Source organism: Silurus aristotelis (assembly GCF_946808225.1).
Source record: "Silurus aristotelis genome assembly, chromosome: 17".
NCBI lineage: Eukaryota > Metazoa > Chordata > Actinopteri > Siluriformes > Siluridae > Silurus > Silurus aristotelis.
The window spans coordinates 22,868,279-22,885,443 of NC_139590.1; the positions used below are offsets into that span (position 1 = coordinate 22,868,279).

General features: G+C 40.4%; 1 long non-coding RNA gene across 1 annotated transcript; it reads right to left on the reverse strand.

Moving 5' to 3' along the window:
* Positions 1-308: 308 nt before the first annotated feature.
* Positions 309-16,583, reverse strand: LOC310740130. The gene is made up of 3 exons (XR_014537581.1): positions 16,447-16,583; positions 762-833; positions 309-601 (listed from the first exon to the last, which is right to left on the reverse strand). It is a non-coding gene; the product is annotated as an uncharacterized lncRNA (long non-coding RNA).
* Positions 16,584-17,165: the final 582 nt, after the last annotated feature.

The following is a 17,165-nucleotide window of genomic DNA, read 5'->3' on the forward strand; positions in this document are numbered from 1 at the left end:
CTCCTGTGTCTCAAGTTAGATTTAGAGAAGGAGGCATGGCTTATTATAGCTAATAACATCATTCCAAGTTTAAAAAAAGGAGGCGTGGCCTAATGTGTTTTTCTGCATTAGACTCAGAGAAGGAAGCCTGGCCTTTGATGACTTTGGGTCTCGGAGAAGGAGGCGTGGTTTCCTGGGTCTTATATTGTCAGTATAAAAAGAGGAAGCGTGGCCTCTTGTGTCTAATAGCATCAGTCCTAGTTCCAGAGAAAGAGACATGGCTTCCTGCATCAGACTCAAAGAAGGAGGCGTGGGCTTTAGGTTTTAGGTTTTAGAGAAGAAGGCGTGGCCCTCCTGTGTCTCAAGCACCAGTCTGAGTAAAGGAGGCGTGGCCAATGATGCCTTGTGTGTGGCATTCTGGTAGAAGTTTTGCAGTAATACACAGATCCCAAGTTCCCTGGTGTCGCATAAGGTGACGATGGTGTCCCCGGTGTCCAGGGTTCAATTGTGAGCTCTGCTTACTCCAGAAGCTTTGACATGGTCTCCACTCCAGCGTCACGTTTGAGGTAGCGACTGCTCGGCTGAGTGTGAAGCACAGATGCTGCTCCCTGAGCACGGCTGCCTTGTTTAAGAGGAAACAAATGGCAAATGCAAAGACATTAAGTTCCACATGTTATGCACAGGTGTCGGTGTAATAGTGCGTATCCTGGAGACAGAGGGAAAGAAAGAGAGAGGGAGAGAGAGAGAGGGAGAGAGATGGAGCAGCCAAGCATTCTGTTTACTTCTCTCTCTCTAATTTTCTGCACTCTGGAGTCTGGAGAAGGTGTTCGCTGGATGAGAGCTGCATTTTCTCTCTGTAAAAGCCTTGAAGTTGGAATCTATTTCATTGTTCTATTCATCTTTGGAACCTTTGGGTTGTAAATCTGTGGAGAATGAAGTATGCCAGGTTTATAATAATTCATTCCTGTACATATGAATATTCATAAGCACTTTATAACACTTTAAAACATTATTCTTGTGGTAAGAGCAAAGACAGAACGATCTTAATAGCATGAATTGGGAATGATGGTGGTTTAACATAAGGCCTGCATATGCACTATAAGAGGTTATAAGCAGTACCAGCTACGACAGGTTATAATCAGTAAGAGTTGTGAGAGCTAATGAGTGTTATGGAACAATTAGAGCAGTAATGAAAGTATAAACAGTAGTTATGAGACGTTATAATCAATAAGCCCTTTGAAAGGTTATAAACAGAAAGAGTCAAGAGAGCTTATAATCAGTAAGAGCTATAAAAAGTTGTTATGTAAGGTTATACACAGTAAAAGGTAATGACATTTATGAGAGTTTATAAGCAGTAAGAGCTATGAAAGTTTAAGATATAAGAGCTACGGGGAGTTATGTAAGGTTATAAGCAGTAAAAGCTATGAGAAGTTATAATTAGTAAAAGCTATATGAGGATATAAGCCCTAAGAGCTATGAGAGGTTATAAGCAGTAAGAGCTATGGAGAGTTAGGAAAGGTTATAAGCAGTTAAAGGTAATGAGAGTTATGAAAGGTCATAAAAAGCAAGAGCTATGTTATAAGCAGTTAGAGCTATGGAGAGTTATGTAAGGTCATAAGCAGTAAGAGTTATAAGTGAGTATAAGCAATATGAGATATGAGACGTTATAAGCATCATTAGAGTATAACCTTTCATGATGGTTATAACGTCTTATATCTCATATTGCTTATACCCACTATATTAAGAGTTATAAGTGGGTATAAGCAGTATGAGATATGAGACGTTATAAGCATCATGAGAGGTTATACTGTCATGATGCTTATAACGTCTCATATCTCATACCGCTTATACCCACTTATAACTCTTTCTGCTTATGACCTTACATAAGCAGTGCATGGAATTAAAAGAGCATGAAATCAAACACTCACAATACAGGATGCTTAGTGAATCAACCATCTTGTTTGAAAATTCGAATCCCAACTGGACTAACCCAACAGACACACACACACACACACACACACACACACACACACACACACACACACACACACACACACACACACACACACACACAGAGGTGAAGCACACTGGTTTGGATTAGGAGGCCTGCCCAAATTGTTTTGGCTCATTGTAAGCCCACGCTAATTGCTGCAAGAAGCTCTGTGTTTGTTTTTTTTCACACACCAACATACTGTACATTCCCACCCACCCACACACACACACACACACACACAAAGTGCATCCCCCTCAGTTCCCACTTTGATCCAATGTCCTTTCCTAGTAGGAAAGGATGCTTTTTTTTTTCAACTTCCTGTTTTAAAAAAGAGCGCCGCAGCTCTGTACTCGTACATTAGTTCCATGTTCGTCCCCAGTCAGTTCTGGGTTTTGCCTCCTCAGTATATAAAAAAAACGAGGAAACCATGAAGCGTGGGCTTGGTATTTCTCCATCGCCTACTTCAGAGGCGACGCTGGAACAGAAATCAGCAGAACGGAGCGCAGATAGAGGGGGAAAAATCGTAAAACGCGAGAATCTCTCCCTGTCCGAGGCCGGGTGGAAGGCTTCCAGGGTCGTTAGCGGTGCTATTGCTCAGGCCTCCGTTGGCGGGGGTTCATAGTGCGTCCCTGGGCATTGTGGGAAGGGAGCGGCATTCGCTGGACGCCGTTCATCTGCAATTAACCCACAGCTTCGGAAAGTTTTGCAATTTTTCAGCACACCCACAGCAGCATTTTATTAGTAAAGTAGCTGCATGTGCACACGTGATGAAAATCCTGAACACAATAGATCTCACATTTCTATTCATCTATCAAGAAGTTTGTCGGAGAAAATAACATGCTGAGCAAAACTGTTTCTTTATTAAAATGGTCAATACTTTAATTTTTTTACATTAAAAAATTCATTTTTAATAAATAATATTATTAATATATTTAAATAACAACAATGAATTCAATAAGATTTCTCCTGATATAATTTTAATATGGACAGGTTTTTTTAAGTTTTTAAAACAGTTTTTTTTTTCAATAATTAATAGTTATTAATTTATTTATATGAAAAAATTTTATTTAATAAAAATGTATTATTAATTTAAAAAAATTAAATATATATATATTTATATATCAGAACAAATCTTCTTAAATGTATTTTTTTTTATATATATATTTATAATTTAATTTTTTTTTTTTTTTTTATTATTTAATTCTTCTGTGGTTTAAATCTTATATTTATTTATTAGTTTTATTTTCATGTTTGAATTTGTTTTATTGGGTAGTATTTATTAAATTAATTATTTAATACATTAATGTAATATGTTTATTTATTTATTAGTTGTTGGTTTTTTTTTACAAACAGATTTCCCCACAGAAAATAGTGTTTTCAAGAACAACCTAAAAATACACTGTCATCATCATCATCATCATCATCATCATCTTCTGTCTCAGAGTGAAGCGTCTCTTCCTCCTCGTCTGGAAGATAACTCGGATACATTCCTGGAGAATTACAGCTTGTTTAGTGCCAGCGTTGAAAAAAAAGCCCTAAAACAGTTGCTCTGTAAACCCGGGATGGAAATTCGAGTCAGATTTCCTTTAAGATGTTCCGGTTTCTTTGGCCTGGGGTTTGCCATTAGTTCCAGAAAAGCTTTTTTTTTCTAAGAAGACAAAGAATCGAAAAGGAGCCCAGGCGAGTTATTGTTCCATAATTCTGATTTATGGAGCCAGGATTCCTGCAGAGAGGATTCCGGAGTATCACTGAACGGGAATACTGAACTTTCCGGCTGAAAAGCAGTCGGAGCAGTAAATACAGGTAGTAAACACACGAACAGGTAGTAATCCACCCCTGAGGTGATCGCGTTAACGCGTCGATCGAGCCGCGGGAACCGGAGACGGCCGACCAGATGTAGGCCTGAGGATATTAGCTAGTGATATGCTAGCATGCTAGCATTCTAGCCCTGTTCCTCACTCATGGAAATGGAGTTAAAGTAGGACACTGGCAAAAATCTTCAGGATTTCTGCATTTTATTTAAGTTCTAACAGGTTTGATGTCAAACAAATAAACTGACAAACAAATGAATAGTAAGTTTTATATTTTTTTTAATATTTGGTATTTCACTTGTTTGCTAGCTGCACTTAGCTTGAGAAAACTTGTTTATTTAAGTATATAATTGCTGCTAGCAAACACGTAGCGTTTCATCTCCTCTCAAAATGACAGAATAAAAGGGCTGGAACATCCGCATGGTCGCTTTTTTTTCCCTCAGCAGTCTCTTAGACAGCATGGCAAATCCTCTCAACCTGCTTCATGTGGCAATTAAGCCAGGAATGTGAGACACTGGGCACTTCATTGAGATGCCACACATTGGGTTTTTTTCCCCGCATTACTTCTTCTCTTCTGTCGTTCTTTCTGTGTGGAAATTAGCATGCCGTGTGTTTCCTCTGAATACCAAACAGGACAAAATGACAGAATCTTACAGGAAGTCCAAGGTAGTGGCAGGTAATATAATCACTCTTTTCATTCGTACCGATCAAAAAAGCATGCGCAACAGGTTAGATCATTGAAGAGGAAGAATATAGGAAGACGTATTCATTGTTGATAATAAAGAAATATATATATATATATATATATATATATATATATATATATATATATATATATATATATATATATATATATATATATATATATATTATAATACATAATACTAGTTTTGTAACACGCCAACAGATGGCAACACAAGGCTGCATGCACAGTCACAAGGAGCACCGACAGTCATAAGTCAGTGTGCCAAAATCGTCCTGTGTACATCGGAAGCTGTGCAACTGGTGCTATCCTGACCACGCGCATTACCACGCCAGCTATTCTGACCATTTGGCTTCTGCTGACTTCGCCCTCTATCTGAAAATGAAGCTCCAGCTCAAGGGTTGCCGTTTTGCTACCATTGCATTTTGGAGATCCAGCACGACTCACAGAAGGTGTTTGACAACTTTTGCAAAGAAGACCTCCAGGACACTGGGAGCGCTGTGCAGGGGGACTATTTTTAAAGGTGATATTGTGTAAACAGATAAATAAAGTACTTTATTGGAAACATGCTACAAGTTTTGAAACTTTTTGATACCACTTTGAATATTTATATTTAGGTATCACCTAGAACTAGCTCCATGGCGCTCGGCCATACGCGCCTTCTGTTTTCCGAAACGTTATCCGAGAAACAAGAACATTTTTCTTGTTTGCAACAGTGCAAGAAAAAATAAGCCCTTTGCCCCACCCCTTGCAACCCCCTGCCCCCGGCAATGCAACTGACAAGTGTGTTGCACGAAAAACGTGCAATCAAGAGACGCTGATGAAATCTGGGCGTGATGAAATAGCTGAGTGCTGTAGATGTCAGACACTGTATTGTTTATAAGGGGTGCACTTATTAATAATACAGCTTTGGGGCAAAAAAAGATGGACGAATAGATGTGAAACAACACAAAGAAAAAGGGCCGTCCAAATAGCCTGAAGAATAAAGTGTGTGTGTGTGTGTGTGTGTGTGTGTGTGTGTGTGTGTGTGTGTGTGTGTGTGTGTGTGAGGAGTTTGGGACAAACAGAGTAGGACTCGTGCAAATGATCAAGCACAAAGCCAGAGGTATGAAGACGCAGGAAAAACACGATTACAGCAGCGTGTATGCAAGGTATTGATCGGTTTCTATGGCGATGTGTTATGATGTAATACTTTTGATTTTCTTTCGGTTACTTTTGTTACAGATTGTTTTGCAGGTTTAAGCCGACACATACAGGGCCATGCACGCTTCACTGAGCTCGGCATGGAGCAAGAAGCCACTCCTTCTTCAAAAAAAGAGTGTGACAAACCCAGAGGCCACGCCCCTTCATTAAAACTAACAGGTGCAGAGATTACGTCCTTCATTAAGACGGATAGTAAAAGGCCACACCCACTATAATAAAACAACAAAAAAGCCACACATATACTGCAAGACTGAAAGAGGCCACGCCCACTTTAATAAGACTGACAAGGAGGCCACACCTCTTTTGCTAAGGATGACCAGGACCTCCATCACAAAAACTGACATGCAGTCTTTTTCCCTAGAATTCATAAGGCCATGCCTCTATTTTAGAAATTGATGTCACCCCATTTTTAAAAAGTGTGCCATGCAAAGAGGCCACGCCTCTTTTATTAAGGGACAACTGACTGTTCTAGAGATCATGTGTCCTTTGTTAAGAAAGCCACACCTCTTTTAATGAGGCTGACAAAGAGGTCACACCTTTTCTGTTAAGAATGACCAATAAAAAAGATAGACCCCAATCACTGAAACAATATACACACAGGCCACACCTTTTTCCCCTGATATTTAAAAATAGAGGCCACACCTCCTTTCACAAAAAGTGTGACGAGCACAGAGGACACACCTCCTTCTTTATGACTGCCATCCAGAGGCCACGCCTCCTTTACTGAGATTGACAAGATTAAAAGGCCACACCTCCTTCTTAAAGAGCCTGACACAAAGGCCACACTTTTTTTTTTCAAAGACTTACAAATTAAAAAGGCCACGCCTCCTCCTTAAAGAGTCTGACACCAAGGCCATGCCTCTTTTACTGTATTTATACCTCTTTCACTTAGACTGGCCAACCCAAAGTCCACACCTACTTCCTGTTTCTTATATTTTAATAATTTAAACATCTTTTGATTGATGCTTGATTGAAATATTTGCACAAATGCCAATTCTTAGCCTAACCTGCCCCGGGGCACATTGTAAAGCGCCCTTTTTCATGGGCAAGATCCTCATCCTCATTCCAATCCCTCAGACGCCCTCCTCGCTAGCATCTCGAGCCATAAAGTACCACAGGATAGCCGCCATCTGGATATGAAATAAAGATTTTATTGCCGGTATGCAGCGGTGAAGAGGTTCCATATTTCAGAGCGAAGTGATGGAGGGACTCATCGCTCTTGCACTCCTTTGGGCCGAGGCAAAACATTAGCTACCCCATCCCAGATCAGCAGGACAAAACCCGGCTCCACTTCAGAGGCCAACATGGCTACTGCTCAAAGCTAACTAATATACGGCAGAGCGTCTAAACTTATCTCGTCCATGTTTGCTCAGGGAGACGGCCAAGGTAACTGATATATTACGGTATTCCTCTAAACTCCCAGGGTGCAATAAACTGCACATGAACATATTTAGAGGATCAAGAGCTGTCAGCTAGGTCGTAAGAGAGGAGAGACAAGTTACAGGAAGTGTATTGCAAAATGTGGAAAAGGCATCAGGCTATAGGCGGCACTCTTAAAGGAATACTCAACCTGGAAAAGACTAATGGTTACAGCGCTAGTAATGACAAAACGCCAGTCAATTTCATGCTAATCGCTTTTTGTTTCCCAGGTATTCATTGTAAGCCAGTGCTTCGAAGAAAAATTCGTTGCTAATCATCATGAAAATGCTAATGATTTCGTTTGTTCAATTTCCTGTTACAGTCTAAGCTTCATATAGTGCACATTTCTGAAAGGAAGGTTTACATGAAATATAATTCTAACAACCAACCAAACAAGCTAATCACTCCTACGAGTTCTAGTTAAGTCTTTAACGTGTGAAGCACAAAAGCTATATGGATAATTAGCACAATTTGTTTCTAGCTCCAGTCAGGAGAAAATCAGGTGGTTATCACAGCCAGAAGAAGAAAACCGACACTTCCTGTATGACACACTCTCCGTTTCCTGTCCAGGGTCATTTCTCACCCAGAGGGTGGCGAAGCCAAACAGCCCTGGAGCGCTAAAGAGGCTGAAACAACATCCTTTGAGCAGGAGGCCCCCGGAGCTGACGGGTCAAAAAGGCACGGACAACAAAGTGTGACACATCATTCTTCCATGAAAAAAAATATTTTTTTATGCTTTAATAGTTTAATAGATCATTTAGGGATCTGGAAAGCTTTTTTTTAAGTTATTTTCCTCAATATGAATGAAGCTGGAACGTCTTGTGCGTTACACTGGTTAACTCATGCTACAGTTCATTATTAAAAATAACTCGTACACTACGTAGACAAAACTTTGTGGACACCTGAACATAAGATTTCCAAACATCCCATTTCACATTTAGTACCTGTTTGCTGTTATAAGAACCTTCACCTTTCTGAGAAGGTGTTCCCTCTAGATTCTGTAGAGGTTCGTCAAATTGAAGGGAAATTGTGTGCCTTAAGTTTTGTTGGAACGGTTTGGGGAAGATCCGCATGTGACCGGAAAAGTGGGGTGTCCCCCGCCAGCTATATGGCCATACTTTTGGCCATATAGCTGTTTATGACTGAAACTAAAGGGCAGAATAAAGGGAAGAAATGAATAAAAAATAGACCTGGGTCACAAAACCAGACCATTTTGAGTTGTGTAATAGTATTTGAATCAAATAAGGAGCTAATGTGCTAATTAAATTGGTGCGCTACAGGAGATCTGTTGGTGCACATGTGTACAATCTTCCATGGAAAGTTCCGGAGGGTTTTCTAGGGTTTTCATCCCAGCCAAGCGCTAATCACCCACACCTGAGTCTAACAAGAGCTCAGCTGATGAAGCAGGTGGAATCGGGTGTGGCTCGGCCTTGTTTGGAATGGAAACCTAAACACACACACACACACACACAGACAAAGGCAGTTTGTGGATCGCTTTTGGACTCCCAAGTGATGGACCTCTGGCTTCAGATGACATACAGTAAGCGTGCGTTGTTGTTTTTTTCTACTAGCAAACTTTAATGCAAAATTTAGTTTTCTCACCAACTTAGCGAACATGAGCTGGCGTTCACTGAGAAATTCCAGCTTGATAGCTGTGTACAAATGAATCCGGAATTCTGTGTAAGGATTTTTTACATTTATCAAATCGACCATTTTTAATTTACGTCAACAGACATGAATTATTTCGGCACATTCTTAGGCCAAATTCTTCGATCAAATCCACCCGCATTTACACCGAGTGTGAACACTTAGTCTGCTCTTTGGACAAGTCTGGTGTTGAATAAATAGATAAGGATGTAAATGTCTAATCTGTAACACAAGAGTCATGTTTTAATCTATTATCACCAAAGAATCTGTATTACTCCGAATAGCCGTTCTCTTCATAGCGTCTCTTCCTGGTGCCACTGAGTGTTATTTGAATTAGAGTTTCTATCCAATCAGATTTCAGCCATCACGTGTAGCTGTGGTCATATACATCTGACGGAAAGCCTTCAGAGTCAGCACATGTGCATTTTTCAGCATAAACTTTATTTTGCTTGAAGCTGTTGCTCTAATCAGATTGTGATTTGGTCACCTCAGCATTTTCGTCAACAAACTGCACAAGTTTACATATATTCCTGTGGATTTAATAGCCGTTTTTTTTATTTCACAATAACTACAGAGGAGAACAAATTGATTTGGTCGCACTTACTGTACAAGGCCATTTACAGGATGGACTTTTCAACAAAAGCTGTTGAAAAAAAAACACATGATTTGCCCTTATTTTAAATCCCCAGGAAAACTGTAATATACAGAAAAAAGCATGATCTAGAGATGATGTATGCTGGTGAAGCAGCTGTGACTGCAGTGAAAGGAGATTTGTTGAATTGTGTTCTTTGCGTTTCTGCTTTAATTCTATTTATTCTCATTGAGATTCCTGTCTGTCATGCAACGCCCTTTTATACTGCATTTCTCTATAATATTGATGTTTTTTATAGCCGTGGCGACATGATGATATTAAAAGGATTCTTTGAATCAATCCGAATCATTTATGAATCAAATCCGAATCACTTTGTCTTTTACAAATTGGTTTCTTTAGATTATATCTATTAAAAAAAAACTAAAAATAAAAAGAAGCGTTCTTCTGAAAGTGCAACAATGCCAGTTCTGGTTGTTTTGGTTCTCGCCTCACCTGCCTAAACAAGCGCACTGTGATGAACAATCCAGAGATCAACCAAATCTGCTGCGATGTGACCATGAGGTTCGTTACCACCTCGTCAGGTCCCTCAGAAACCAATGCACAGATTTAATTAGCTTGAAAAAAAAAAGGGGACTCATTAAAGATCCACCACTTTATTGTTCTCTTTTTCTCTGTCTGGGTTTTTATTTTGTGAAGAATAATCCATCGCTACGTAGCCCTTGTTGGATCAGTCAAGAGGTCAAGTCTCGGAGGGGACCCATAATCGTTAACACGGTGCCTCCGAAGCCTGTAAAGTAATAAAAGTGCTTTGTTGGATGAAAGCGCCCACTCGCGTGCATGCCGGCCCCATAGCTCTACATTAGCAGAGGTTAATCTATATAAACACAGCTCCACTTATTGCCTTCACACCGAGTTAATAAGTCTAACGTATTATTAGGAATGTTTCTCCTGTAATAATGCCGGCCGGCCGTCAATCACCAACACAATTAAATTGTTTAATGAATAAATTTGCATCGATAATGACGAGACCGCAAGGAAACATCTGTCTCCCACCGTACTGGTGTCAGACCCCCATATGGAACGCTAAAGCCGATGCTGTTTTGATGCTAACTGTACGCAAAACTGGCGCCCCGATTAATTTGACAGCGTGGAAATCACTTAGTGAGATCACTTCCTCTTTTCCTCGCTGCATATTCGCGCCGTCGCAAATCGTCCCCGAAATGTCCCTTACACTCTTTTTGCAATTGGAACGGAACAATTTCCACTCCATCGCTAATTTTTTTGGCATGCGAACGCACCGTGTCGCCGACGTACACGTTCGAAAGCGGAGAGCCTTTGGGTTTTGATTATACAGTAAAATCAGGTAGAAGACGTGACGGCTTGAAATCTGCAACAACTACTTAGCACAATCATTTAGTTCATGCTCATGAATATTCATAGCTAAGCCAAATGACGCGAAACCAAAACTTTTCTTCCGGCCTGTTCTTTTCTTTTTATCTCACAATAATTCTGTGAGAAAAAAAACAACATGTATCTGGATACAAACGCTGTTTACAATGCGTCCTCATTTTATTATTTATGCACCACAGCTGATGAACTATGATGATACAGCAGCATATGTAATGGACATAACTGAAATTTGTCTTTTTGGAAATACCTGTCTTTATGTGAATATTGGTTTCAATCATTAGGAAAGTCAGAGAGGTCTTCAGAGGTGTGGTTTATTGGGACAGCCATCTTGGACAAATCTAATTTAAGGCCACACTTATCTACACTAACCAGGATCATTTTGAAAACGCCGCTTTCGTCTAAAAACACTGTGTGCACACTATTGTTTTCAATCGTTTCCCAAAAGCTGCTAATCCACACTGAAATGTCAGAAAACACTTATGTCCCTGTACTGCGCATATGCACAAAAACGTCACGGCAATGTCGAAGGACAGGCAGCGTCACATGACTAAAAAAAACATCTTCAACCGGTCATTTGATAACCTCAACATTGATAGAACTATAAATTAGTTTTTCCCAAATGAGGATGTTTCCTTTTTTAAGTTTGGTTCCTCTCACAGGTTTTTCCTCATGTCGTCTCCACTGGCTCGGTCATTAAAAACAAACTTATAGAGATGAATTAATGAAAATAAAATGTATGGTTAGAATCTATTAATTTCCATCAAGCTGCTTTGGGATCGAAATGATCGATCAATAAAATCAAATTAAATGAACCCCCTCCAAGTTTTGAAAGTGAAATACTTGACCAAACGGTACAATATAATCCTATTCTGGACTTTGGTATGTAAATATAAACTCTAACTCTAATTTTTCTCGATCCAAGGCTGTTATGACATCACTAAAACACGTACACAACGTATTTACTAATCTAATAGGCTACATATTTATTTCTCCGATGTTCAAACGCCCCTGGGAGCAAAAATCCTCCAGCGAGGAGTTTGTGCCGAAAATACAAACCCGGCTCAGTGTTAATAACGAGAGAAGCTTCATCAGCCAGGTGATTAAGATGGAGCGAGGCAGGACAAATAAGAGTCAGGCTTCAGCATCACAGGCGTAATTGTATTCTTTTGAAGCACATTAAGTGCAAGGTGTGTGGAGAACATGGCATACTGGGGGAACTCATTAACGTGGGTTGTTGTGTTTACAGTGCGTTCGTTTGCTTATCAGGTGCTCAGCTTCCCTGTAATAACTACTTAGAGTACAGTGTAATAAGTCAATGAGCACTTTGGTGATGTCATGGGTACGACTGCAGGGACGTCTGGCTGTTCCCTCGCGCAAAATTGCAGCGTTAATGGTTAGGTGGGTCTGATTTAGGGCTACTGGTTTGCAAGATTAGCATAGAGACTTACACACTTATATAACATTACATATCACAAGTCTGAATCAGAAAGAACGAATAGCGTTTTTGAGGGGTGTGGCCTCGTGTCAGTTCCGCCTAGCCATACATTAAAGGCGTGCCACAGGAGGCGTGGTATCTGTGGTATCTGGTATTCTGTGTCTTTTAGTGAAGGAGGCTTGGTCTTGGCTTCCTTGTCAATCACAGATAAGAACATCTGGCCTCGGTGCCTCATCTTACACAAGTTGAGTGTGGACTTCGTTCCTTTCTGAAAAAAGGTGTACCATCTGTGATCTTCTGTCCCGACAAATGAGGTGTTGTCAATCCCATTTAAGGAGTGATGCCCCTTGTTATTCCAAGGGAGGATTGGGCCTCTGCACAATTCAATGAGGTGTGGCCTCTGGGGCTGTAACTCGAGTATAGAAGGTGTGGCTTGTTTTCTGTCAGTTCCAGTGAAGTATCCACTGGATCTAAGTTTAAATCAAAAAATTGTGGCCTTTGATAGGGCCTCTGCACCTGTCAGATTGTGAAGTAGGCTTGGCATATTCAGGTGCATGGGGAGCAAGGTGTGGCTTCTGAGCTTGTATCTCAAGTATAAAAGGTGTGGCCTGTATACTGTCAGTTCCAATGAAGTGCTGTCCCTCAGTCCCAGTCAAAGAGTGGTGGCCTTTCACAGGGCCTCTGCTCATGTCAATGAGTGAAGGAGACTTTGCATATTCAAGTTCATAGGAAGGAAGGTGTGGCCTTTGTGCCTTAGTCAAGGAGGACCTCTAAATCTCGTTTCTGGAAAGAGAAGCATGACCTCTGTACCATTTTATTCCCATTCAAGAAGGGAAAGCCTCTGTATCCTTCAGCACAAGTGAAGAAGGTTTGGCCTCTAAGGCTTTCAGTCCTGGTGAAGAAGGCGTGGCCTTTTTACCCATCAGTCCTGGTAAAGAAGGTGTGGCCTCTATGCCTTTTAGTCCTTTTAAAGAAGGCATGGCCAGTATGCCTGTCAGTCCTTTTAACAAAGGCATGGCCTTTATGCCTGCCAGTTCTTGTAAGGAAGAAAATTGGTCTCTAATGATTTCTGGTGGGAACTGCTTGACCTCTGCCATTTTTAGTTCCATTCAAGGAGGTAGAACCTTTAAGCCCGTCAGTCCCAGTGATGGAGGTATACCTTCATTTGGATCAGTTGAATGATTCCTGGTCATGTATCAGAAAAAACCCTCATAATGTAAACACCTGTAACAAACCACTCTAAAAAGGGTGCACATCCATTTCATTCAACATTAAATCAGAGTGCTGAGAGTGCTGTTTTCCTGAACATGCTCTAGTGAGATCAAATCCCAGCATTACCACAGAGCTGCTGCTGGGCTCTTGAGCAAGACCACTTAACCCCCACCCCCCCCTCCGCCCCCCAACCCCACCCCCAGCTCCGTGCCTGGCCTGTAATCGTCCTCGCTCTGGACGATTAAACGCAATGATTCAAAGTGTCATGCGTAGGAATAAATGTAAACATTTTCCCGAATCACATGTCTGTTATTAGAAACTATCGTTTGGCCAAAATCCCCTCCGCAAAAAAAAAACCCCATGTTAATTTTTTCCCTCCGTTTTTTTTCAACAATTCCCACGATGTCACGAATAAAACGGCTTGCAGCAGGGCAAAAAAAAAAGAGAAAGATTTGGAGCTGGTGGTTTCTGAAGATCGTTCTTGGACAGAAGCTTTTCCCAAAACACACACAACAGAGGGTTACGTGCCAAGACCAGGGAGCGGCAGGAATGCGCATGTTTTTCTAGCGTGGGTTGAAAGAAAGAAAGAAAGAAAGAAAAAAACGTTTGAAAGAAGGAGAACGAAGTGAATCTGGTCAGCGTCCACTTAAACCCACACACACATGGTCCTTCGGGTGTATACACAGAGTCCTGCATTGTCCACCTCAGGCAGATATGGACACACCTCGGTCCAACACATGGACTCTATCAAGATCGAACTCGTCCTTTTTTCTTCTTTATGAGTTCATTTAAAACGGTGTTTTCCATTTAAAGGGATGTGGTTATGCAATAATATATTAAGAAAAAAAAGATTTGCTTGGGCAAAAGTTTGTGGAAAACTGACCATACGATTCTTTTTTTTGAACATTCCATTCCACATTAAGTCCCCATTTGCTCTTATAATAAGCTCAATTCTTCTGGGAAGATGTTCCAGTAGATTTTGTAAAGATTTGTGTGTGATATCTTCAGCCACAAGGCTTTGAGATGGTTGGACATGTCCAGAGGAGGGACATGGGGTATATCAGTAGAAGAATGCTGAGGATGGAGCTGACAGGAAGGAGGGAAAGAGGAAGACCAAGGAGGAGGTTTATGGATGTGGTGAGGGAAGACATGCAGGTAGTTGGGCTGAAAGAGGCAGATGTAGAGGACAGAGGGGAATGAAGCCGGATGATCCGCTGTGGCGACCCCTAATGGGAGAAGCCGAAAGAAGAAGAAGAAGATCTCCAGCCACATGGCTGTTAGCAAAGTCTGTACTGATGTACAGTAGGAGGCCCTGAAAAGTTCATCTCACAGCTGCTCAATAGGGCTGCAGATCTACAGCATGAGATCTTCCACACACTTCCAAGACATTTTATATTTGTGTGTCGCCAACTTTTTGGAGTTTGACAGTTTGTGTCAAAACGTCATATGACTGAAAAAGTCAGGTGTCTCGATACATTTGCTCATTTAGTGTTTATTTAAAAATGTATATTTGGTGATTTTTTTATCGTTAATGATTGTGGAGCTCAGGAAGCGCCGAAAGTTGTTCCCGTGCTCTTTTGTTTGGTTGTGTAGATATTTTGGAATCAAGCAAGTTAAAGATGTTCTTATGTATCCAGCTCAACACCTGACACCACGCTCACTGACGGCTTGTTCACATCCAAGCGAGTGAAAAGTGACGTCGGATCACAACACACCTTCAAATCAGCTGACATTCGCACCTTTTCGTTTCAGGTGCAGCAGCAGGTCTTCAGCTGTGACATCGGATTCCACATAAACTATTTGCGCTCTCCGGTTTATGACTATCTTGAAAGCAAGAACAATTTTTCGATGAATGTTGTGCAGCAAAAGTTTGTTCGAGTTTGTCGTAGCGTATGTCGTACACTTTCCGGTTTCTCTTCTGCCCAGGCTTGGCCACGCCCCCTTTCTACTGCTCATAAACTGTCCCTCAGGCAGAGAGGAAACGAGTCCCAGATCAATCATTAGCTAGAATTATATTATTATCTTTAATCATTTTAATGTTTCGTTTTATCTAACTACAATTTTAAATTAAAAAGAGGGAACGTGAAATTCTAAAAACATAAAAAAGAAAAAGAAATTATAATATACAAAATAAAATCAGCATAAAAATAGTCAGAAATAATCAAGAACACAGAAAAAGTCAATTAGAAAAAATAAAAAGAAACTAAAAATATGACATTTCAATTAAAAACAAACTAAATATAATAAAAAACTGAAAATATAAAAAATAAAATGTAAAAAAAAAGGTTCCAAAAAATGGAAATGGAAAAAAAATAAACCCTGAAAATATAAAAACAAAAAGTAAAAATAAATAAAATAAAATACATGTTGAAAATCAAAGTCTGTATCAACATGTATCAAAAAACCTGAAAAGTAAACAAAATCATAAAAATGTAAAAATCCAAAAAAAAAAAAAAAAAAATTGAAAAGAACATTTGAACACTGATAAGATAATGGCAATAAATGTAATTATTTACTGATTATTTTAGCGAAAATGTAAATAGATTTTGTAAATAGATGTAAATATATTCATAAACATTATGGGAAAATGTATGGAAGCCCGTTTCTGCTACTGAAAAAAAAAAAAAAAAGGTAATTGTGAGTTTGTATCACCTTTTCTAAGAAAAAAGACCAAATTGTGAGATAAAATTTGCAATGACCTTTTTTTTTTTTTTTTTATTCCGTGGTGGAAACAGGCTTCAATAAAAATGGCATTAAACAAACGTAGAAAAATGATTCTATAATGTTAATCGATAAAGAAATCCGTTTACAATTATGCACATTTAAAAAATGGTTGAAATTGTTGTTTTGCAGCCTTTATTTAAAAAAAAATCTAAATTAAATATAAATTAGGGTTAGTGAAATCTAGCATGAACATCCCTTGTATTTGATGTTTGGTCATGTGGTCAAAGTGATACAACCCCCTCCCCCCAACCCTCCACTGACACACACACACACACAAGAATAAACTTTAAATCGTCCTTAGAACGGACAAACAGACACCTTTTGAGCAGGGAGGCGGAGCTTATTGCCTGTCAATCAACAGCAGGTCGCACCTGAACTCCGGTTGCTGCTTGGAAACGATTAATTAGGAAGAATGAGGCGCTCGAGCCGAGGCTTGGCACGAGGAGCGTCTTTACACCATCGGCGGCAGCAGCCGAGCATCGGAAGTTCGGCAGGAAGAAGTGAAGGAACAAGCTGTCTTCCCTTCTTCCTCCGCAATCGCTTCTTTTTTTCGCACTCGGAGAAGGCGGCGCAGCCCGTTAATCTGTTTGCACGTTTGCGGTGCTAACAATGTGTTGACAACACGCTGACATCACACAGATGTCAAACACATCTGCCTTCTCCGCCTGATGAATATTAATCAGACACACACGCACACTCTTCACACTCGCACCAGGCCTAGCGCTCTTTGCTTCTGTCTCCATTGCTCATTTCATTCTTCTCTCTCTCTCTCTCTCTCTCTCTCTCTCTCTCTCTCTCTCTCTCTCTCTCTCTCTCTCCCTCTCTTTCATCTCCTTGTCGTCCTGCCATCTAGATCATAAATTTACCACTTCCTCTCCGTTTCCACCCTTGAACACCCCTCGTGCAGACCACCAACAGGAAGCCCCTTACATGCTTGTCAACATCAGGTAATGTTCGCGCAAATATACAGCCGCGTACGTTTGCGGTCTGTAACTCCGTTCCTGTGAAACCGACCGTTCCGTTCACTCCCTGAAGAT